Here is a 23,507-nt window from a genome sequence, read left to right as displayed (position 1 = left end):
GTTCTGTGAAAAATGCCATGGGTAATTTGATCGGGCTTGCATTGAATCTGTAGATTGCTTTGGGTAGTAGAGTCATTTTCACAGTGTTGATTCTTCCAATCCAAGAACATGGTATATCTCTCCATCTGTTTGTATCATCTTTGATTTCTTTCATCAGTGTCTTATAGTTTTCTGCCTACAGGTCTTTTGCCTCCTTAGATAGATTTATTCCTAGGTATTTTATTCTTTTTGTTGCAGTGGTAAATGGGAGTGTATCCTTAATTTCTCTTTCTGATTTTTCATTGTTAGTGTATAGGAATGCAGGAGATTTCTGTGTATTAATTTTGTATCCTGCTACTTTACCAAATTCATTGATTAGCTCTAGTAGCTTTCTGGTGGCATCTTTAGGATTTTCTATGTATAATATCATGTCATCTACAAACAGTGATAGTTTTACTTCTTCTTTTCCAATCTGGATTCCTTTTACTTCTTTTTCTTCTCTGATTGCTGTGGCTAAAACTTCCAAAACTATGTTGAATAATAGTGGTGAGAGTGGGCACCTTTGTCTTTTTCCTGATCTTAGAGGAAATGCTTTCAGTTTCACCATTGAGAATGATGTTGCCTGTGGGTTTGTCATATATGGCTTTTATTATGTTGAGGTAGGTTCCCTCTATGCCCACTTTCTGGAGAGGTTTTATCATAAATGAGTGTTGAATTTTGTTGAAAGCTTTTTCTGCATCTACTGAGATGATATGGTTTTTATCATATGGTTTTTATCCTTCAAATTGTTAATATGGTTTATCCCATTGATTGATTTGCGTATATTGAAGAATCCTTGCATTCCTGGGATAAACTCCACTTGATCATGGTGTCTTATCCTTTTAATGTGCTGTTGGATTCTGTTTGCTAGTATTTTGTTGACAATTTTTGCATCTATGTTCATCAGTGATATTGGCCTGTAATTTTCTTTTTTTGTGACATCTTTGTCTGGTTTTGGTATCAGGGTGATGGTGGCCTCGTAAAATAAGTTAGGGAGTGTTCTTCCCTCTGCTATATTTTGGAAGAGTTTCAGAAGGATAGGTGTTAGCTCTTCTCTAAATGTTTGATAGAATTCACCTGTGAAGCCATCTGGTCCTGGGCTTTTGTTTGTTGGAAGATTTTTAATCACAGTTTCAATTTCAGTGCTTGTGATTGGTCTGTTCATATTTTCTATTTCTTCCTGGTTCAGTCTTGGAAGATTATACTTTTCTAAGAATTTGTCCATTTCTTCTAGGTTGTCCATTTTATTGGCATATAGTTGCTTGTAGTAGTCTCTCATGATCCATTGTATTTCTGCAATGTCAGTTGTTACTTCTTTTTCATTTCTAATTCTGTTGATTTGAGTCTTCTCCCTTTTTTTCCTGATGAGTCTGGCTAATGGTTTATCAATTTGATTATCTTCTCAAAGAACCAGCTTTTAGTTTTATTGATCTTTGCTATTGTTTCCTTCATTACTTTTTCATTTATTTCTGATCTGACCTTTATGATTTCTTTCCTTGTGCTAACTTTGGGTTTTTTTGTTGTTCTTCTTCTTTTTTGTCTAATTGCTTTAGGTGTAAGGTTAGGTTGTTTATTTGAGGTGTTTCTTGTTTGTTGAGGTAGGATTGTATTGCTATAAACTTACCTCTTAGAACTGCTCTTGCTGCATCCCATAGGTTTTGGATCATCATGTTTTCATTGTCATTTATTTCTACGTATTTTTTTATTTCTTCTTTGATTTCTTCAGTGACCCCTTGGTTGTTTAGTAGCATATTGTTTAGCCTCCATGTGTTTGTATTTTTTACAGTTTTTTACTGTAACTGATATCTAGTCTCATAGCGTTGTGGTTGGAAAAGATGCTTGATATGATTTCAAGTTTCTTAAATTTACTGAGGCTTGATTTGTGACCCAAGATTTGATCTATCCTGGAGAATGTTCCGTGTGCACTTGAGAAGAAAGTGTATTCTGTTCTTTTTGGATGGAATGTCCTATAAATATCAATTAAGTCCATCTGGTCTAATGTGTAATTTAAAGTTTGTGTTTCCTTATTTATTTTCTGTTTGAATGATCTGTCCATTGGTGTAAGTGGGGTGTTAAAGTCCCCTACTATTATTGTGTTATTGTCAATTTCCCCTTTTATGGCTGTTAGCATTTGCCTTATGTACTGAGGTGCTCCATGTTGGGTGCGTAAATATTTACAATTGTTAGATCTTCTTGGATTGATCCTTTGATCATTATGTAGTGTCCTTCCTTTTCTCTTGTAATAGTCTTTATTTTAAAGTCTATTTTGTCTGATATGAGTATTGTTACTCCAGCTTTCTTTTGATTTCCATTTGCATGGCATATCTTTTTCCATCCCCTCACTTTCAGCCTGTATGAGTCCCTAGTTCTGAATTGAGTCTCCTGTCAACAGCATATATACAGGTCTTGTTTTTGTATCCATTCACTCAGTCTGTGTCTTTTGGTCAGAGCATTTAATCCATTTACATTTAAGGTAATTATTGATATGTATGTTCCTATTACCATTTTCTTAATTGTTTTGGTTTGTTTTTGTAGGTCTTTTCCTTCTCTTTTGTTTCCTGCCTAGAGAAGTTCCTTTAGCATTTGTTGTAAAGCTGTTTTGGTGGTGCTGAATTCTCTTAAATTTTGCTTGTTTGTAAAGCTTTCGATTTCTCCATCAAATCTGAATGAGATCCTTCCTGCATAGAGTAATCTTGGTTGTAGGTTTTCCCCTTTCATCACTCCCTTCTGACTTGTAGAGTTTCTGCTGAAAGATCAGCTGTTAACCTTATGGGGATTCCCTTGTATGTTATTTTTCCCTTGCTGCTTTTATTATTTTTTTGTGTGTTTAATTTTTGTTAGTTTGATTAATATGTGTCTTGGCATGTTTCTCCTTGAGTTTATCCTCTATGGGACTCTCTGCGCTTCCTGAACTTGATGATTTCCCTTCCCATGTTGGGGAGGTTTTCAACTATAATCTCTTCAAATATTTTCTCAGACCCTTTCTTTTTCTCTTCTTCTTCTGGAACTCCTATAATTCGAACTTTGGTGTGCTTAATGCTGTCCCAGAGGTCTCTGAGACTGTCCTCCATTCTTTTCATTCTTTTTTCTTCTGCTCTGTGGCAGTTATTTCCACCATTCTATCTTCTAGGTCACTTATCCGTTCTTCTGCCTCAGTTATTCTGCTATTGATTCCTTCTAGAGTATTTTTAATTTGAGTTATTGTGTTGTTTGTTACTGTTTGTTTGTCTTTAGTTCCTCTAGGTCCTTGTTAAACGTTTCTTGTATTTTCTCTATTCTATTTCTGAGATTTTGGATCATCTTTACTGTCATTACTCTGAATTCTTTTTCAGGTAGTTTGCCTATTTCCTCTTCATTTATTTGGTCTTGTGGGTTTTTTTCTTGCTCCTTTGCCTGCAAGATATTTCTGTCTTCTCATTTTGTCTAATTTACAGTATTTGAGGCCTCCTCTCCCTAGGCTTCAGGGTAGTAATTCCTCTTGCTTCTGTTCTCTGCCTCTGGTGGTGAGGTTGATCCAGTGGCTTGTGTAGGCTTCTTCTTTTTTTTTTTTTTAATACATTTATTTATTTATTTTTGGCTGCGTTGGGTCTTCGTTGCTGCATGCAAGCTTTTCTCTAGTTGCAGCGAGCGGGGGCTATTCTTCATTGCGGTGTGTGTGCTTCTCGTTGCAGTGGCTTCTCTTGTTGCAGAGCACAGACTCTAGACACATGGGCTTCTGTAGCTGTGGCACATGGGCTCAGTAGTTGTGGCTTGCAGGCTCTAGAGTGCAGGTTCTGTAGTTGTGGCGCACGGGATTAGTTTCTCTGAGGCATGTGGGATCTTCCTGGACCAGGGCTTGAACCTGTGTACCCTGCATTGGCAGGCAGATTCTTAACCACTGTGCCACCAGGGAAGTGTCTTGTGTAGGCTTCTTTATGGAAGGGACTGGTGCCTGCGTTCTGGAGGGTGGAGCTGAGTCTTTTCCCTCTGATGAGCAGGGCCATGTCCGGTGGTATATTTTGAGGTGTCTGTGAGCTTAGTATGACTTTAGGTAGTCTGTGTGCTGATGGGTGGGTTTGTGTTCCTGTCTTGTTTGTTGTTTGGTGTGAGGCCTCCAGCGCTGGGGCTGCTGGCAGTTGGGTGCAGCCAGGTCTTGGATTCAGATAGAGGCCTCCATGAGAGCTCTCAGCCATTATTCCTCCCTGGGGCTGGGAATTCTCCAGTGGTCCAGCATCCTGGACTTGGTGCTTACACCCTAGAGCCTCAGGCCCGACTTTCGGTCAAGCAACCAAGACCCTGCAAGTCTCTCATCCATGCAATACAGGGGATTTAAAAAAAAAGAAAAGACTAACAAACCCCCAAATGATAAAAAGTAAAGTCAAACAAACAAAAACAAAAACAAAAACAAAAACAAAAACAAAAACATGCACACACACAAAAGAAACAAAAACAGAACCAAATAAAACAAAACACAAGAGAACAACCAAACAAAAGAACCCAAGAACAAAATCAAACAATTAAAAAGGAATCTGACAAAAACGCAAAACCAAAAATCAAAACCAATGCAGAGTGCCAGCTGAAGAATGAAGCAAAGAAACAAAACAAACTGAAAAAAATGATTAAAAAAGGAAAGAAAAAGAGAAAGGGGAAAGAAGATAGAACAGAAAAGCAGCATAGATATAGAAATATAAAAAAGTAAAATAGAAAATATATTAAAGAAAAAAGAAGACAAAATCCCAGAGAAATGGTAAAAACGAAATCAAACAAAAACAGAAAGAAGCAAACACACACACAGGCAAGAGGAACAAAAACAGAACCAGATAAAACAAAAAGCAAGAGAACAACCAAACAAATAGAAGAACTCAAAAATGAAATCAATTAGGATCAAAACTAACAAAAACACAAAACCTAAAAACAAAACCATAGCAGTGTGCCAACAGAAGAATAAAGCAAGGAAACAGAACAAACCGATAAAAATGATTTAAAAAATAATAATAAAATAAAATATAAAGGGAAAAAACACAGGACAACAGAATAGCAAAGTAGAAATGGAAATATAAAAATAATTAAAAACATATTAAAGAAAAAGAAGAAAAAATTAGGGAAAAGAACACAGAACAACAGAAAAGAAAAGTAAAAATAGAAATATATTAAAAAATAGATAAAAAATAAAAAATATGTTATGAAACACGAAGATCCCAGAAGACTAAATAAAAAAAGAGTACTTAAACAACAACAAACAAAAAAAGAAAGAAAAAACAACAACAAAAGAAGCCAGACCCAACAACACAGAATGAATCACAACATAATAAAATTAATAGTAATAACTATGTTTCCCTGGGGTCTCCGCTGTTAGTGTCCTTGCACACACCGTGAGCCACAGCCCACCTCCATCTCCCCAAGAGGCTGTCCTGCCTCTGGGCTGGCCTCTGGACCTGCTGTGGTACCTGTGGGGACCACTCAGACTCTGATCTGGCCCAGTTCCTGCGTGTGCTGCCCCCAAAGTCCACAATTGCCAGAGCTAGACTGTTTTCTTTCGTGGGAACACTCATTGTCTACTCAGATATTCCATAGACGCAGGGTCTACCTAGCTGATCGCGGGGATTTAACCTGCAGGTTGTACAGCTGATGAAAAGATTTTCAATCCTCTTCCTCAGTCACCCCGTCCCTGGGGTTCAGCTTTGGTTTATCCCCACCTCTGTGTGTGGTCCACCCACAGGAGTCTGGTCCAGAGGCTGCCTTGGAGCTCTTGGCTCTGCCCCAGTGAGGACAGGGTGCAGAGGTGGTATGAGTGCTTGGATTGTGGGAGCCCGGGCAGTGCCAAATGTGCAGGGAAGCCAGCAGCCACGGGCGCAAGAGATGTGGCCCGAGTGAGGGCCTTTTCTGGTGCCCGGCATAAGGCACGTGAGGGCCAGCCCTGGCTGGGGTTTTTCTGGCACCCGGTAGCAGGTGCACAGGGCCAGCCCTGAGAGGGCTTATTCTTTTAATTGCCCTGCAGCCGGCAAGTGAGAGCCAGCTCTGAGGGGCTTTTTTTTGTTGCTCGGCAGCCAGTGTGCAAGTGCCAGCCCTGAGCGGGCTTCTTTTATTGTCCTCGGCAGGCGCTGGTGTGTGGGGAGAGAGAGGCTACAATAGTGGCTCCTCCCCCAGCATGTGACTCAGCAGTAGCGCCTGCTCCCATGGCAGTCCGGTCTTCCTCCATAGGCATTCCCTGCTGCGGCTTTCCTCCCTCCCATCCCCTCAGTCTGTCTCCCCACAGCCAACAACAGTTCTCAATCTGGGCCTGTTCTCCAGTCCCCACGCTCTAGCTCCCAGCCCACTTGCACACCTGTGAACACACGTCCCAGTCGGGACACTTAGGGCCCCGGTACAGATCATCTGTGTCTCACTCTGTCCCCGTCTGCCACAGATCAGCTGCTTCAGCATCTTCCGACAGACTCAAATGCTTCCCTTCTGTCCCAATCGATTTCCCCATCGGGGGTTTCCCCAGTGGAGAGGGGGTTTCCCCGAATTCAGGAATCTCTCCTCTGCTTCAGCTCCCCCGCCCTGGGGTGCAGGTCCCGTCCCACTTCCTCTCCTCCTCCTTCTCCCTTCTTTTTTCCGTCCTACCCGGTTATGCAGGGATTGTTATGGTCCTTTCTGGTGTCCAAGGTCTTCTGCTAGTTTTCAGGTGGTATTCTGTGAGAATTGTTAAATCTATAGATGTATTTCTGATGCACCTGCAGAGAGAGCTGAACTCCATGTCCTCCTACTCCTCCTCTGCTGTCTTTGAGGATTTTTTTTTTTGGCATATTTTTCTGATAAACCTTTAATATCATATAATATGAAATTCTTCAATTAAGATTTGACTTTCACAGCACAATCATAAACAGCATAACTTTGGCAAAAATAGTTGAGGCGTTTGTTGATTTTTTTCCAGTTGTCTCTCTTACTCTTTTGACGTTAATATCATTCTCAAAGTGTCTTTTTGGTCCTCATCCTCATTCTCTGATCTAACACTACCATTTCCTTGTTTGTCAATGGCTTTGCAAATGATGAGGGCAGTTCCCCAAAATAGCTTTCCTAATCTTGAAATCTAGCTTATTTTGCAAGACTGACAGTTTCACTTTGCCATCAATTTTGATGTTATTTGCCTTGTATTTGCATTATGTTGTTGTAGCCTGACAACTCTAGAGGGGATACTGGACAAAGGTTTCAACCCAACAGACAGGGACAGAAGCTTGGTTTTAAAAGGAAGGAATGTGCGTGAGGTCAGTTTTTTAGTGATTAATCTTGTGTCATGACGACATTAGTTACCTATAGTGGAGACCACCAGCTGTTCACCGAATCCATTCTCCCTTTCTTTAAGCACTTAGCTAAACAGCATTTTCCTACCACCCATTTGGCTGAACGTGGCTTTGCTGAGTAAGTGAGCAGCAGCAGTGATATGGCATTTTCAGGCCTGCCCCACAAAAACTTCCCACGTGCGCTCTCTTATGCTCTTTGCTCTTTTGGGCTGGATACAGATGACAGTGATGCCCTGGAGAATGGCAGACCCATGAGGTGGAGAGAACCTAGGTCCCCGAGGGGCTGCCCGGAAGAGAGTACCAACCTGAGTGCCTGAGCTTGTTACCTAAGCTACAGACAAAATTCCACTGTGTTTAGCCATTCAACATTTGGGTCTGTTTACTACCGTGGCTTCGCCTATCCCAAGTAACACACGGCTCTACTTACCTTCAGGAATGGGATCATGCATACCCAGTAATGAGGAGCCCCTTATGTGTTTCATCAAGACGCTTAGCTGGTGTCATGTGACTTCCTACAGACACACTGAGAAATGGGCAGTTGCTAGCCCAGGTCACAGAGGGAGTGACTGACTGGACAACCAAACCCAACAGCTCATGGATCATTGTCCAACCACACACACTCCTTTGGGCTTGACTCTCAGCTCTGTCCTTTTCAACATCTGTAGTGATGACTCAGCTGAATATAGAGAAGGCATGCTTTTCAAACCTGCAGGATACACAAGGCTGGAAGGGGTACCCAGATTGCACAACCATGATTCATGTGGATCGTGGCATTGGATTTCCATTGTGTTGTTGTACTATGGCAACTATAGAGAAAATAATTCACAAAGACTTTGACCTAATGGGCAGGGGCAGAAGCCTTTAGGGTAAGTGGGACCTAGAGAACAGAGTGAAATTCACTGGGGCTAAATATAAGGTCCTGAACTTAGTCTGAAATAAACTAGAACAAGATGGAGAAACATGGCTTAAGACATAACATTTTTTGAAAAGATTTGGACGTTGTAGGCTGCATTACTGAAGGTATTGTCTAGAGAGAAGACAACTAAGGGAGACTCCTTCCTGGAGTCTGCAGTCAAGTGCCACGCTAGATGTGAAGTGTGTTCAGAGGAGAGCACCAGGTGAAGGTGAAGGGACAGGGATATGGATTTTCATTTTAGAAAAATAATTTTCTGTCAGTTTAGTTTATCTAATTTTCAATTGAGCTGCCGCAATAGGTAGCGAGTTTCCTGTCTCTGGAGGTGTTCAAATAAGTTAGCCAGATGAAATTACTGATGTTCAGTCACTTTTGACCTACAAGAACAGCAATTGCATATGGCTTAACCTAACCCTTGGTGGAGATGGTGGAGGGTGAGTCGAATAATTGAGCAAGTGGCAGAAATACAACTCAAACTGACTTAAGAAAGGCAGGGAGGGGTGACCGTGGAGTGGCAGATGTACTGGTTCGTGTAACTTAAAAATCCAAGGAAATTCGAGTGTCAAGTATGGCTCGATCCAGGCGTCTCTCTCACCATCTCCACCTCTCCTCCCTGCTCTCCCCTGCGTCTGCTCTGTTCCCAGACAGGCCTGCCCCTTGTGGTGGACAGTTGGGCACCAGCAGCTCCAGGCTTGAGTTAAACCTGCCTAACAACCCTCGCCCACAATTCCTGGGACTGACTCTTATTGAACTGACTTGGGTCACACGTCCATCCCTGAATCAGTAACTGAGGCTGGGGGTTGGGGGTGGGGAGAAGGAGAGTGACCGATTGGCTTGGCCATTACTGCAAGTTGATTCTGGAGTCCAGACAATGGGGGGATGCAAAGAGTGGGCGTTTGGCCGCACAGCCTGAGCAAAGAAAGGGCAACTTTCCAAAACAAACAACAATAACAATAACAAAACCTGATGTGCTATAGGCCAAACTGAGGGATGAAAAGGACCAGCCACGTGAAGACCTGGGGAAGGTGTGTTCCAGGCAGAGAGACCAGCTGGTGCCGATGGAGTAATGGGTTTGGGGGACAGAAAGAAGGCCAGTTGTTTCCATTATCTATGGCTGTAAGACAAAGCACCAACACTTAATGGCTTAAGGTGCTAACCATTTACTTTCTCACAGTCTGTGAAATGACCAGACTCACCCGACAGCTCTCTGCTCCGTGTGATTCCAGCCGACCTCAGTCATCTAAAGGCTGGAATCTCCAAGGCGGCTCGCTCACATGGCTGGGGGGTCTCTGGGACGATGGCCCAGAACTCCGTTCTCCTGTGTGTGGCTTCTCCATGTGGCTTTTGTTTTTTCACAGCATGGTGGCTGGACTCCAAGACAGGAGGTGGAAGCTGCCAATTTTCTTAAATCCTCAGCTTGGAAGAACATCCCTCCCACCACTTTCCACTGGCCAAAGTAGTTGTAGGGCCAGCATATTCAGGGGTTGTGGCTTTAGTGTGTAAGGACCAAAGGAACTGGTGGCAGCCGTCTCGGAGGCTTTCTACCCCAGCTGGCTCGGCTGGCCACAGTGAAGGGCAGAGTGGTGTGTGACAGGGTTGGAAAGGCAGAAAGGGGATAATAGATCAGGGTCAGCAAATTGTGACCCACAGGCCAAATCCAACCCACTGCCTTTTTTGTAGATGAAGTTTTCTTGGAACCCAGCCACACTCATTTGTTTGCCATATTGTCTACGGCTGCAGTCATGGTCCAACAGAGCTGAGAAGTTGCAACACAGACTGTACGGTTCACAAAGCCCCAAATAGGTACTACCCAACCCTTTACAGGAAAGTTTGCCAACCCCTGGGCTAAGTCAGGGGGTGCCTTATACGTCTTCGTGAGAGATCTGAATTTTATTCTAAGTCACAGGAAGCCACTGGAGGGTTTTAAACCAGTGAGTCACATGATCTGACCTCCATTTTTAAAAGATCTGCTCTGGGAATGGATTATAGGAGGATACAAGTGAACGCGGGAAAACCAGTAGCAGGCTACGGCAATCATCCAGATGAGGAAGGACAGAGTAAAAAACCAAGAGAAGATGAATTTGGCACACATGTTGAGAAGAGGAAGCCCACAGGACTTGCTGAGCCATTGGCTACAGAGATGAGAGGAAAGAGGAATCAAACATGACTTCTCAGTTTTGGCTTAAACAACTGGGCCAATGGTGGTCCCATTAACAAAAAGAGGAAAGGCTCAGGGAGGAGCAGTTTTGTGAAAAGAGCATTCAAGAGTTCTGTTTTGCACATACTACGTTGGAGATGTTTGCCAGGCAGCCAAGAGGCAAAGTCACGTAAGCAGTTAAATACTTGAGTCTGGAGCTCAGAGTCCAAGTTTGAGAATCATCCGTAAATAGATTAGTATCGAAATCGAAAGCCAGAAGCCGGGAAGAAATACCTCCTGGGAAGTGGTGTGGAGAGAGCCCTAGGCTGGGCAAGAACCAGAGGCCAGTCTTCGGCATGGAAATCAATGGAGAGATTAAGAAGGAGTGTCTGGGAAGGCAGGAGGGAGCCGGGAGATGATGGGAAGGAGTGGTCCACTGGCTTGAAGGCCACTGAGTGGTGGAGGGACAGGTGAACAGAGAGGTGACCACCAAACTCGGTGACAGGAGGTCTGTCTGAAACCTTGACCAGAGCAAGGTCAGTGGGTAGGGGTCCTCGACACTGACTGGACGGGACTGAGGAAAACATGGGATGTGGGCCAGTGGACACAGCAAATACATAGAGACCTCTCCTGACGAGATTTGCTAACGAAGGAGTCAAAACCACGCATTTCCACGGCAGGCTCATGGCCTTGAAAGTCCCTTTCAGTGCTGTGGAGCTCTGGCTCCATGAGACGCCTACTCTGGGCCAGCTCATCACTTGTCTGTGACGCTAATGAGGCATTTCTCCCTGATAGCTCATTGAGAAGTTGGACGGAGCAAAACAGAGATCCATGCATAGCGATTCAAGAAAAACCAAAATGAAAAGGAAAGCTTGCAGCCACAGAGAGATGAGTGTAGATTTTCATGGGTTTCTCCCCATTGTCAGAAGGCTGCAAACCCATAAGGCCAGCAGTTTCATTTCTGCTGGGTGGGACACACAGTTCTTCCCTCCTCTCTTTCCCAAGGAAGCTAGTTCATACAAACTTCTGAAATCTGTTGCCAAATATAAGCGTGCGGCCCAAAGCATAAGCAGATTTCTGAAACTGGGACACAAATGCATCTTGCAGAAGGATACAAAGGATCATTTTTGCTTCAATTTTTTTTTTTTCTGGGAAACATTTAGTTTATGACAAACATCCAGGACAAAACACTCACACATTCATGCACACAGAACCTATTGTTATTTTTAAAACTATTTAATCACAGACTGTAAAGAAGACACAGAGATAATTTTGTACCTAATTCTATTCCCCGAGCGTCTTCGAAGAGATGATGTGACCCCAAAATCTGAGCTGTGAACCGTTGGCCATCCTATTTTATAGAGGTGCAGGCTGATCCTTTAGGTTGCCTGTTTTCCCGGATCATAGAAAGGGGTATATACAATCATACACGAGCCACATTTCTGTCTTAGCCCATGACCCGGTTTAGAATCCCAGGTCTGCTCCTTATGAGCCTGTGTGACCCTGAGTGGGTCCTTAACCTCCGTAAGCCACGATGGCCTCATTTGCCAACTGGTGATAATAGATCTACTTTGCTGTCATGTATTAAACAAGCTAATATAAATAAAGCTCTGTGTATGCATTCTGAGTACAATAAATGGCAGCTGAAGGATAGTATCTATTAGGACACCCACCCTTACTAAAAAGGCCAAGCTATGCCATGACTCTGAAGGGTCCCAGATCTCCTGGGTAATCCTATCCTACAGTCCAGTTTGTCTGTGTGTCTGTTTTAAGAATGACCTTGATGCTTTGGGAATCCTATGATTAGTAGCGTAATTTTAAGCAAGTTTATCTTCAAAGGTCACAGGCTTTAGAAGGTCATCTGTTGACGTTAAGTGCCTCCCATAAGCAACACCCAAGGGCTCCTTGCTAAGCTCCCCAAGCTCTCCTCTTCCCAGACCTGAAGTCCTCAGCAGCCATCTGGACTTGCTTTGGTTGCCCCAAAGACGAGGCACTTCTCCCCTCGTCGTTTCTACATTTGAAGATGTCACCGTGGGGACTGCTCTGCGGTGGAAATAAGGGCAGTCCCCATTTGGGGCAGTTTGCAGCTTGGCTTTGAATGTTCCCCAAACCACAGCTTGCACAGTAGGGGAAGGTTCTATCCCCAAGCCCCGTGTGACTCTGGGTCAGCTTCATATAGACTGATGAAGAGTGACGACACGGCAAGGGAAGACCACCGTTTTGGCCTGACTTTGGCTACTGAAACACATCTAACTTAAGAACAGACAGGAGTTAGAAGACTAGGCCCTCCAGGGGAAAGGGCCCTTGCTTTGGCCCTGACCTGACCATTTGTAAGCTGACTGTCTTTGAGGATTCCATCCTCTTGAAATGAAGAAACAGCTGCAGAAGTTACATCAGGTTGTGGGGACATTTCCATTTAAACATATTTGGTTTTTGTTTTTTTGAGGGGGTGAGGAGGACCGTGAAAAAGCCAGTGCTTTTGTGTTCTCCACCACTTCCCCTCTGGCCTTCCGGGGTTTCAGCTGTAGCTGAGGGGACATTCTCTGTGCACACCACCAGCACCCACCTTGAGCTCCTTCCTCAGGGCTTTTTGAAGCTTCGATGGTTCACTTTGCCCTTACACTGGCAGCCTGAAGAACAGGGGGTGTTAATATTCCCAGGGCAACCCTCAACCACTGGGGTGGATGGAAAGTCGGTGGCCTCAGTCTCTGGTTCTTCAGGGGTACAATTCTGGAAGACATTCTACAACATTCCTTGGAGGGTCCCCAGCAAGAGGGAGCCCCTGATGTCCACGACAATAACCAGTGGATGCACACAGCCTTTACTGGCTTTTTTCTCCTCTTACCCCTCTCCCTCTCTCCTACCTCCCGGGTCCCCTCCCCAAAAGGCTACCTGCACCCAAGACCCAAGTCTCTGCTGAGGGTTTGTTTGGGGGAGAACCTAAACTAAAACATGCATCAGTGAGCATGATGGGAGTGTGTTTATCTTGAATGTTCAGAAATAAGGTTGCTCCTTTACTGAATGAGAACAAAAAGGGAAACTGCACTGTTGGGAAGAGGAGTGTCCCAGAAGCTGAAGAAGTGGGGTTCAGCTCTGCCCACTGGTAACAAAGTGAGGCTGTCAAGTTGACTCTTGACATAGGCCAGGGAGGAGAGTCTGGCTGATCCTGGGTGTGGATGTATTTCACATCCCTGGCCCTAGTGTGGAAGGTGTGAATAGGAAAGGCTGTGGGTTGAGAGAGAGACAAATGTTCCAAGCAGACCATGGAGGCCTGGGAGGCCTGAATTGAGGTTACAGGGTCAGAGAACAAGTGGGTAGAGCAGACTTGTGAAGGGGAGGTGGTCTAGATCAACTGCAGGGACCAAGGGTGAAGGCCTCTATCCCATCCCCACATTTGTGTGAGGGGCCTGCCAGGGAAGGACACCCCTAATCAGCCCGTGGCTCTAACGACAAGACCATCCCTGGCTGTGGCGCTATTTGTATGGCAGGAAATGAGGAGAAGGAGACAGGGATAAAAAGCAGTCCAATAGGGCCCAATAGGGACACACCTGCAACCCAAGGGCACAATTTTAACCCATGGAAAGGAAGAGCAGAACAAAAGGTCACCATTAGCAAAGGGGGATTTCCAAGAACAATCAACAATAACTGAGAAATCAAACAATCACTTGCCTTCCTCCGGCTGATTTTATGAGGTTGCTTTATTCTTATTTGGATCTGTGAGTTGACAGAGAAAATGTAGTTCTTGTGTTTCTGGGAAAAGAAATATTTTTTCAGGTGCTCCAGCAGCAGAATAATTTTTATTTCCACAAGAGAGCTGGGTAGTTAGCTACAAGTAGAATTGTCAAAGTTGGACAGCGAATATTGTAGAATTAATCAGATTCTCCTGTAATGAGACAGCAGACTAGAACCCATCAATGAATATATATTGTAAGAATCTTGACAGTACTTTAACTGGTTGTATTATCCCAAACTGGACAACCTCTATCTCACCCCTAATCAAACCAAACCAAAAAAGTCCACCTGAGACCCTTTCAACTTGTAGGTTGAGACGGTCTGTGATGCCGTCGTTTCTAGATGGCTGATATTTATAATACAATAATTATAATAATCAGACTTATTACTGTAGATCATCACAGCTGTTCCCTTGCGAGGACAGAATGCAGTTTCCCGATAAAGGACATACCTTTAATCTTAACTAAAATCCTTGCTTCATAACACCTAGTCTCAAAATGCCTCCTTTGCAATATTAATTTTAAACACTGCCATGTGTGCTGACCATAGGGATTTAACTGCCAAGACCTGAAAATGAAACTCACTGAGTACATTAAAAAATTCTTCAGGACCATATGAAAAATTCATTTTTTAAAAAAATGAGGATCACAGAGATGAGTATGGTTTTATACAATCCAACATATACCTTTCCTTGTTTGTTTGTTTAATTAGCAGTGGAAGTCTGCACGAAAACCATTCTCTCGTCGAACAATCTGAAGTCTCTGGATGGTCAACAGGATGCCTCTAGGCTGAGCTGTCCAAGGCAGTAGCCACCTGCGGCTTTCCAGCACTTGAAAATGCAGCTGGTCGAAACTGAGATGTGCTGTTGGACACGTATCAGATTTTGAGGATTTAGTATGAAAAAAAGAGTGTAAAACATCTCGATAATTTTTATATTGATGATATGCTGAAATGATCATACTTTGAACACATTGGAAAATATATTATTAAAGTTAATGCCATCTGTTTCTTTTTTAATGTGTCTACCAGAAAATGTAGACGTACAGACGTGTGGCTCCCCTTGTGTTTCCAGGGGACAGTACTGTGCTGGTCCATCTGTTCCGAAGGGGCCGAGGGGCAGGCAGTCTGTTGGAGGGGAGGGCAGGAGGTTTGTCTTGAAGTTCCCTTGCAAAACAGGTCAGTTTTCCCCTAGAGTGCGTGTTGGGGGTAAAGGTTTATTTGCAGGGGCTGCTGGATGTTACTTGCGAGTGAAGGTGTTATAACTCGTCCAGCAGGGAGCTTTTCTACCCCACAGTAACTAGAAGTTGTTGTCTAACCTTTTTTTGCATTTTAGAAATGGTGTAGCAGTGCACAATTCCCAGTGCTTTCCTCCTTCCCTCTCTCCCTCCCTCCCTTTCCCCTTCTCTTTCTCTCTCAAACAGCTTTATTGTATATGTTACATATCATAAAATTCATAATTTGACGAATTATACTACACTTACACAGCTATGCAGCCATCACCACAATACAGTTTTAGGACAACTCCATCACCCTGGAAAATTTCCCCTGCTCTTTTATACTCAATCCCTGTTCCCAGCAGCCTCTAGGAAACCGCTGATCTCCTTTCCATATCCATAGTGTCTCCTCTTTGCAGAAATTTCATATAAATGGGATGAACAATATGTGGTCTTCTGTGTCCGGCTCCTTTCACTTAGCAAACTGGTTTCCAGGTTTATCCGTGTTTGCAGTGCCCCTCTGGCCAGCCCCGGTTTTTTGGTCTACTTTTAGAGGAGACAGAAATGGGTGGTAGGAAATTTGGGGAAATTCCTCAGTAATTTGATCTGAGCCTGGGAAAGTTGCCAAGGGTAATAAAAGGACACCGAGAGTTTCATGTCACACTGGGATTTGATGATAGGTTACTGCTGCCCTCTCCTCCTTCTGTTTTAAAAAGAAAATGAACTGTATTGGCAAAATCATATTCATTTCCCCATTTTACCTTCCTGTTCTTGCCCATAAAGTTACGTAATTCATACATTATTGTACTCACAGCATAGATAAAAATGTGATATTCTACAGTTCTTTTCCTTTACTGAGCGCTTTTTAAAATAATGATGATAAATTTGCTTCCCAGCATCCATGGTCTCTCACCTGGAAACTGAGCAGATGTAACTGCTTTTTATGGAATTTAACACTGTGACAGTCACTCATTTATTCAAAGAAGTGCGAGCTCTTATGGCTCTACTTACATTGAAATCTAACCAGATGAATCTAACGTCCCACGGTCCTAAGATTTTACATTGCAAGTCCTGGTGGTTTGTTTGATTAACAGACAACAGCAAAGAAGAATCACTCCAGGGACTGACTCAATTTTCTTTGCTAATAAGCAGGTACCAAAATAATGAATATATTATGACACAACCCTCTCCCCCCACTTCAAATCCCTGACAAGTTTACCCATAATAATATGCGGGCTTTGAAGTGTGGGTGGCTGGGATTTCTGATAAACACACCCATAAAGACCAAATCACACAAAAATTGCTACAGGAACCTCGGGTGAAAATCACAGCCTGTGACAAGAAGGGGCGGGCAGGAAGGAGTTGAAAGATGCAGGCTGGGATCAAACCTCCTTCAGTAACATTTTTAATCAAATAAAGGGGAAACTCATCTGTTTGCTGTTTCTTTTGCAGACTAGGGCGTGTTTCCCTCGCCATCCCCCTGAAGCAGCACTGGCCGGGCCCCTCCGTGTGGTCCCCTTGGCTTTGGAAGGCAGCTCCGCACACACTGGCTTTTCCCTCGGGCACCCACGTGGCCGCCTACGGGCTGCTTCTGCCACAGCAGCTGGCTGGGCCGGCACACAAGACCCCCAGGCCAGCCTCAGAGACGAGGGAGAGGAGCTGGTGAATGAGCCCACCGGCCCTCACCCTCGTGGGACAGCTGGACGTGTGCTCTGCACAGCCTCTCAGAGGGGCCGCAGCAGGATTGAGGCCCCACTGGCCTCATGGGCAACCTGCTCGTTAACTCACCCTTTTCAGCTTTGCTCTCTTCTCTCCCCCACTTCCCCGCTTCCCGCTCTGCTTCCTGGGATCACTTCCCAAGGATGACTTGCCACAAATCCTTTACCTCAGGGTCCACTTTTGGCGGGAGCTCAACTAAGACAGCTACCCAAATTTTAGATAAATACAGACTTTAAAGGGATTCTATGACTACTTGCTACTTTTTTAGCAGAATCTTCCAGATCATCCTTAGGAAGACCCAGAAAAGAGAAATGAAAACAATGAGAGTCACACCAAATAGCGGCTGTGTTCTTGAGCAGTGTCACCTGATGTCATCATGTCCCCCTAATTCTACTGTAAACACACTGTGGTCTGGGACTAGGAGGCTGGACACTGTGTAGAGCATGACGCGCATTAGCTGATCTCATTCTCACAACAGCCCCCTGAAGTGAGTACTACTGTTGTCCTCATTTATAGAGGAGGAAACTGGGAGGTGAAAGTTAAGTTCTGCTGCCTAGAAAAGGCAGCAGCAGGATTCCAGCTCGGGCAGCTTGGTTCCAGATTCTCAGAGTAAAGCCTCTGACACAGGCCTGAGCCAGTGAGAGGTGTTTGATAAATGTTCGCTTGATTGGGGAGTTACTACATGTGGAGAAAGGAAAGAAGATGGTCTATGTAATATCTTCGAACGTTTGACCATGAACCCTTTTAGCAGTCTGTGAAGTCCAGAGTCTTTCCCAAAACAATATACCGCACCTCACGGCATGCGGGATCCTAGTTCCCCAACCGGATATCGAACCCGTGCCCCCTGCAGTGGAAGTGTGGAATCTTAACCACTGGACCACCAGGGAATTCCCCAAAACAATATTTTTAAGTGCATAAAAGAAAACATAAGATTACAAAGGAAACCAATTATATTGAAATGCATTTATCAAAATGTTACCACAACTTGTAACCTAGCAATACATACCTTCATCCTATAGGGGTGATTACACATTGCAATGGGCTCCATAAATGTGTCAAATTTGTCTGTGACAGGACTGGGCTGAGCTGCCCAAGAGGCTGGTTTCAGGACAAACCTCAGTGGTTGGCCCCAGAACCTGAATTACAAGACATCTTCCCTCCAAGTCACCCTCCACCTTCAGTAACTTCCTAAAACACAGGTTTGATTGTATTTCTCACCCATTCTAAACCTTTCAAGGCCTGCCCTCCATTGGCTCCGGAATAAAGTCTAGGATGCCCAGGATGACATTCAAGGTTTGCATGATCTGAACCCAACAATTTACCTTACTAACCCCCGGCCAGTGCTTCCCATGTTCCTTACACCCCAGCTGCAGTAAATTCCCTGCTTCCTCTGCCTGGAATGAGGAAGGACCCCATGGCAGAATCCTTTCCCTTCAGATGAAACTCCTTTGCAAAGTCTTCCACCATGGTCCCTCTCCCAGGTAAAATTAATCACTCCTCTGAGTGCACATAACTCTTTCCACATGCCTCTACCATAGCATAAGTAACACATGATGTTATAGTTACTGTGGGCATATATTCTGGCTTACTACATGAACAATACCTTGTTCATCTTAAACAGGACCCAGCAGAATATCTAGCCCAGGATGAGAATTCAGTTAATGTTGGTTAAAACTGATTTGAAGGTGGGACATGGGTAGTTGATTTGACACAGGTTTGAGATAACCGTGTGGACTATCTCAGTATTTGCCAGCAAAGATGACGGATCGTTAGGAGTCTGGGAACAAAGCTTGAAGTGATCCACCCAGATCATGAAACTTCCTTGAAAATGTGTTATCTTCAAATTTCCTGTAAACCTGGCTGTCTCTTTCATAATATATTAACATTTGTTATCAGAGTAATGTCATTGGTTTTGCTCAAATTTTTAAGAAAAATGGACATTCCTGAAAAAAAAATCTGTCCTCTTTCTCCTGTTTCTTCTTCTACCCCCTGGCCTGCCAATAATCCAGTGGGTGCAAGTACCCAGGGACCTAGGGCTCCTCTTCCTGACCTGGAGATGAGGGCACCATTTGGCTGACTTTAACCAGAAGTCCCAGGAGAGCTCTCCTCCCACCTCCTCAGGCAGCTGAATGCTAAATACGCCGCATCTGGCAGTACTCTGCCTCGCAGTAAGTTCAAGTGAATAATTATTCCACAACTTATCCATTTTCTCATCTTCCTCCGAAGTCTTTCAGGGATGACTCACTCTGTGACATGAAACAGCTGGTTGGGTTCTTCCATGATGTCCCTTTGTGTTTGTTTCTATTGTTTTCACAATTCTTTGGTTGCTGTTGGGACTTTATTACCCTTGACTTCCTTCTTGTCCTCAAACTTTTCTTTGACTCAGGAGGGCCTGAGCAGTGCTCAAGTTTTTCCCTTTTATTTGAGTTTGATCTCCTTCCTTAGTTTTAACTTTGGTGGAGTGGGAAGAGCATGGGATTTTCAGCCAAGTAAAGCTGCTTGCAGTCCTGGGTCTGCTACTCACTGGCTACATGACAGCACGCAGACAGTATCACCTCTTCCAGCCGCAGTATACTCATCAGTAAACATGGGAACAATCAAACCTATTTTCCAGGATGTTACAAGAACTAAAGGTTAGGTGTGTAGATGCACCTTATACAGTATCTGGCGCAGAGTAAATGATAAATGAGAATTTTCATTTCCTTCCTTCTACTAGAGAGAGAGTCTAGTTCTGTGGTCTGAAAGTCTGGTTGGTGTTGGTGCCCAGTGAAGAGCCAGTGGCGGTGAAATCTGCAGGTGGCCATGCCCCTGGGGGGTTCGGTGCCTTTGCCTCCGTATCTCCAGCTCCTAGCCAGGTGGCATATAGTCGTGCTTCAACAAATACCTGTTGACTGAATGAATGAATAAATGCATAAAGGAACGAGTGGATACATTCCTCCAGAATGATAAAGGATTGGAGATGAATAACCAAGTTATGTCAAAGCAATCAAATAATTTGTAATATGTGACGCTTATTTCAAAAAATCCGTCTGCTCCCCGCACCTCTGACACTGCATGATGACAAGTCGGCAGTGGAGGTCCACCACGCTAGCAGGGGGAGAGGCGGGCAGAGGTGGCCGAGGCCTGGGGGGATCAAGCGGCCCATAAAGCCAGAGCAGGTGGGCTGAGCAGATCCCGCGCCTGCAGGAGTAGGCTGTCAGGGCGATCAGGAGTCAGCAGGGGTGGCCTGAAGAGGAGCTGCCCTGTAATTACTATTGTTTCAGCATAAATACATGCTGTTGTTGTTTTGTTCTGGCAGGTGACTGCTGTGTTTCTGGGCTGCAGCGACAGGTTCTGACTGTGGAGGTGTCTTTGGGGAGCGAGCTCAGATGACTAAGCTCGGCTTGGTGTCACCATGGCTTGCCGCGGCCGGCGTCCCTGGCCTCCCAGCCCGTGTCCTGCCTCTGGCTGCGCCATCCCAATCCCTTCTCCACACCGCGGCCACAGAGACCTCTCCAGCCCCGATCAGATCTTATCAACCTCCCTGCCTCCCAGCTCCCACCCCTATTTCCATGAGAAGCCGAATCCCACCGCCTCAGTGCTCGGCACCCAGCCCCTTGGTGACCCAGGCCCTGCGCAACAACACCGCACACTGGCTCCCCAGACACTCCAAGCCCACGCCCCCTCACGGCCTCTGCGGCTCCCTGGGTCTGCAGAGCTCTTCCCGCCCGTCCTCACAGGGCTGGTCCTTCCTCCTCACTCAGCTCTCAGATCGGTTCATTCCCCACAATGCCCTTCCCTGACTTTCTGAGCTAAAGGAGCTCTCTCCCGCCCCATCTCTGTGCCTCTACATTCTTACTTTCTCCATATCCTTATGCCCACAGAAGATCACCTCATTTGTTTATTTTTTTAGTCTGTTTTTTGTTCATTTTCCCTTCCCCTGATGAAATACAGGGCTTAGGGGTTTACATCCAACTCGTTCACTGCTCTGTCCCCAGCACAAAGTGGCCCTAATAGGTGCTCAATCATTATTTGTTCGGTGATTAATAAATAAAACCTGTCCCACCGAGAATAAACAAGCTCGTGTGGCAGAATCCCTGCCAGCTTCTCGCCATTGTTCCTGCAAGGTGGAGAGGGCAGTGTGTGGAGGAAGAGCTCACAGGCTGGCCAGCGTTCTCCCCGGAACATAAGAGGCAATGACTCCGCACAGCACAATGGTTCCAGGAGCTCTTTAGGAATCCCTGAAACCACAAGGTAACCTGGAAGAGCTGGCAAACCCAGAAGCTGCTGATGATCCCACTGCCACAGAATCCTATTACAAGGCCCAGAAAATGACTTTGGTAATTGTCACCACAGCTGACGTGAACACCAATATGGATTCCCGCACTAGGCAGCCCTCTCAGTTAAGAGTGATGGTGTTGTCCAGGAATAGTTCAGCAGCAATGAAAATGGACTCTGGGTATCTCAATAAAATGGGAACTTACTAGAATGATATCAGAGGCTCATAGTTCCAGAAGGAAAAATGGACTGGCATGATTAATCCAAGGAAGCAAGGAAATGCAGGGCAGAGTAGATGAACCACAAGGAGACTAGCCAAGAACGCTGCAGGGGCAGGAAACCCATCCCATTTCCCAGGGACATTAGGTGGGCCCCTGCCTTCTCTCTTCCATTCCTTTCAGGGTTGGGAAAGGGCAACCTTGTCTGAAGCAGGATGTCTGAGGATTTAGGAAGCAGCGCACTTTCCCCTGCCAGATCTGCCTGTTGAAAAATAGAGGTGATGGTCACGTCTTCGTCACCCACCTCCAAAGGACCTGGTCAAGCCTGGGCCTTGCCAGAACCACAGGGGCATGGTGGCCCCAGCAAGTCTGGGCTAGGCCCATCCTGGAAGCCAAGCAGGTGTCAGAAAGTCACATGTCTTCAGGGGCCAGCAGGTCGGGGACGCGAGTGAAGCCAGTTAGGTGAGAGACAACACAGGGATGCGGCCTGGGCCTGTGTGGAGATGGAGCCCACCTGAGACATCCCATCCTGAGCGCACTTGTGATGTGACGTTCTTTAAGGTCACGTGTTACTCTTCTCTAATATACTGACAGAATGGATTCATTGGTGGATTTCCTAACTTTGAATCAACCTCTAGTGGTGTGAGGCAGCGAGCTCTTATCAGATTGTGAGAGCCAGTTGTTTAATTTTCAGGAATTTTCAAGCCAGTTGAGGTCATGGTGGTAGCTTAAAATTAACTATGCTTAAAATTAGTCTTAGTAGGAGTATTTACACCCCAGGAATTGACAAATGCTACAAATCAGGCCTTTTTTAAATTAATTAATTAATTTATTTATTTATTTATTTATTTATGGCTGTGTTGGGTCTTCGTTTCTGTGCGTGGGCTTTCTCTAGTTGCAGCAAGCGGGGGCCACTCTTCATCGAGGTGCGCAGGCCTCTCACTATCGCGGCCTCTCCTGTTGCGGAGCACAGCCTCCAGACGCGCAGGCTCAGTAGTTATGGCTCACGGGCCCAGCGGCTCCGCGGCATGTGGGATCTTCCCAGACCAGGGCTCGAACCTGTTTTCCCCTGCATTGGCAGGCAGATTCTCAACCACTGCGCCACCAGGGAAGCCCAAATCAGGCTTTTTTAATCTATCTTTCCCAGAGAGCTGGTTATTAAACCAGCATACTACTGTTTGTATTCCTGAAATAAACTCTGCTTGGTCTTACTGTATTTTTATCATTACTGGATTTTATTTTTAATCATAAATGAGATTTGTCTATAGTTTCATTTTGTTTTTTGCTTTGTGGGTACATTCTTTGTCAGCTTTATTTCTTAAAGCTTTCCATATTGTTCTATGGCCCAGTTTAAATTTCTAATTTTCAATCATCTGGGGAGTATTTTTAAATGCAGATGCCTAGGCAATGCACCTGATTAATTAAATCAGAATCTCTGGGGGTAGGACTCAAATGCCAGTATTTTTAAAACTCCTCAGATAATTCCAATATTCAGCCAGGGTTGAGAACCACTGCCCTAGCCTAGTGCTTCTTAATCACTGATATACATGCCATCACCTCTCTAGGTGAGTGAACTCCTGTTAAAATGCAGAATTTAGTTTAGTAGGTGGGGATGGGGGCAAACAAGCTCCCAGGGATGCTGGTGCTGCTGGCCCATGGACCACACTTTGAGTTGCAAGGATTTGAATAACATGGTAATTATCTGTATTTTAAAGGTTAGATAAAATTCACTTATGCAGCCATTTCATCCTGATGCCTTTTCAACATCAAATCTCATTACTTTTCTAATCTCTTCTATAATAACTGATTTATTTAAATTTTCCACCTTTTCCTATGTCAATTATTGGTATTTTACATTTTGTGAGAAATCTGTTTCCTAGGTGTTCAAATTTGCTACCATAGAGTGACATTTAACAGTCTCTTTCATTATTTTAAACTCTCCTGTATCTGTAATTACAGCAATTCAAAATCAATAGTTCAAAAAATATTCATCCAATCAGCTAAACATCTGTGGGCTGACTGATCCTTGAGTTTCCA

This window comes from Eschrichtius robustus, chromosome 6 (genome assembly GCF_028021215.1).
Source record: "Eschrichtius robustus isolate mEscRob2 chromosome 6, mEscRob2.pri, whole genome shotgun sequence".
In the NCBI taxonomy this organism is placed as follows: Eukaryota; Metazoa; Chordata; class Mammalia; order Artiodactyla; family Eschrichtiidae; genus Eschrichtius; species Eschrichtius robustus.
This window is presented reverse-complemented; position numbering follows the sequence as displayed.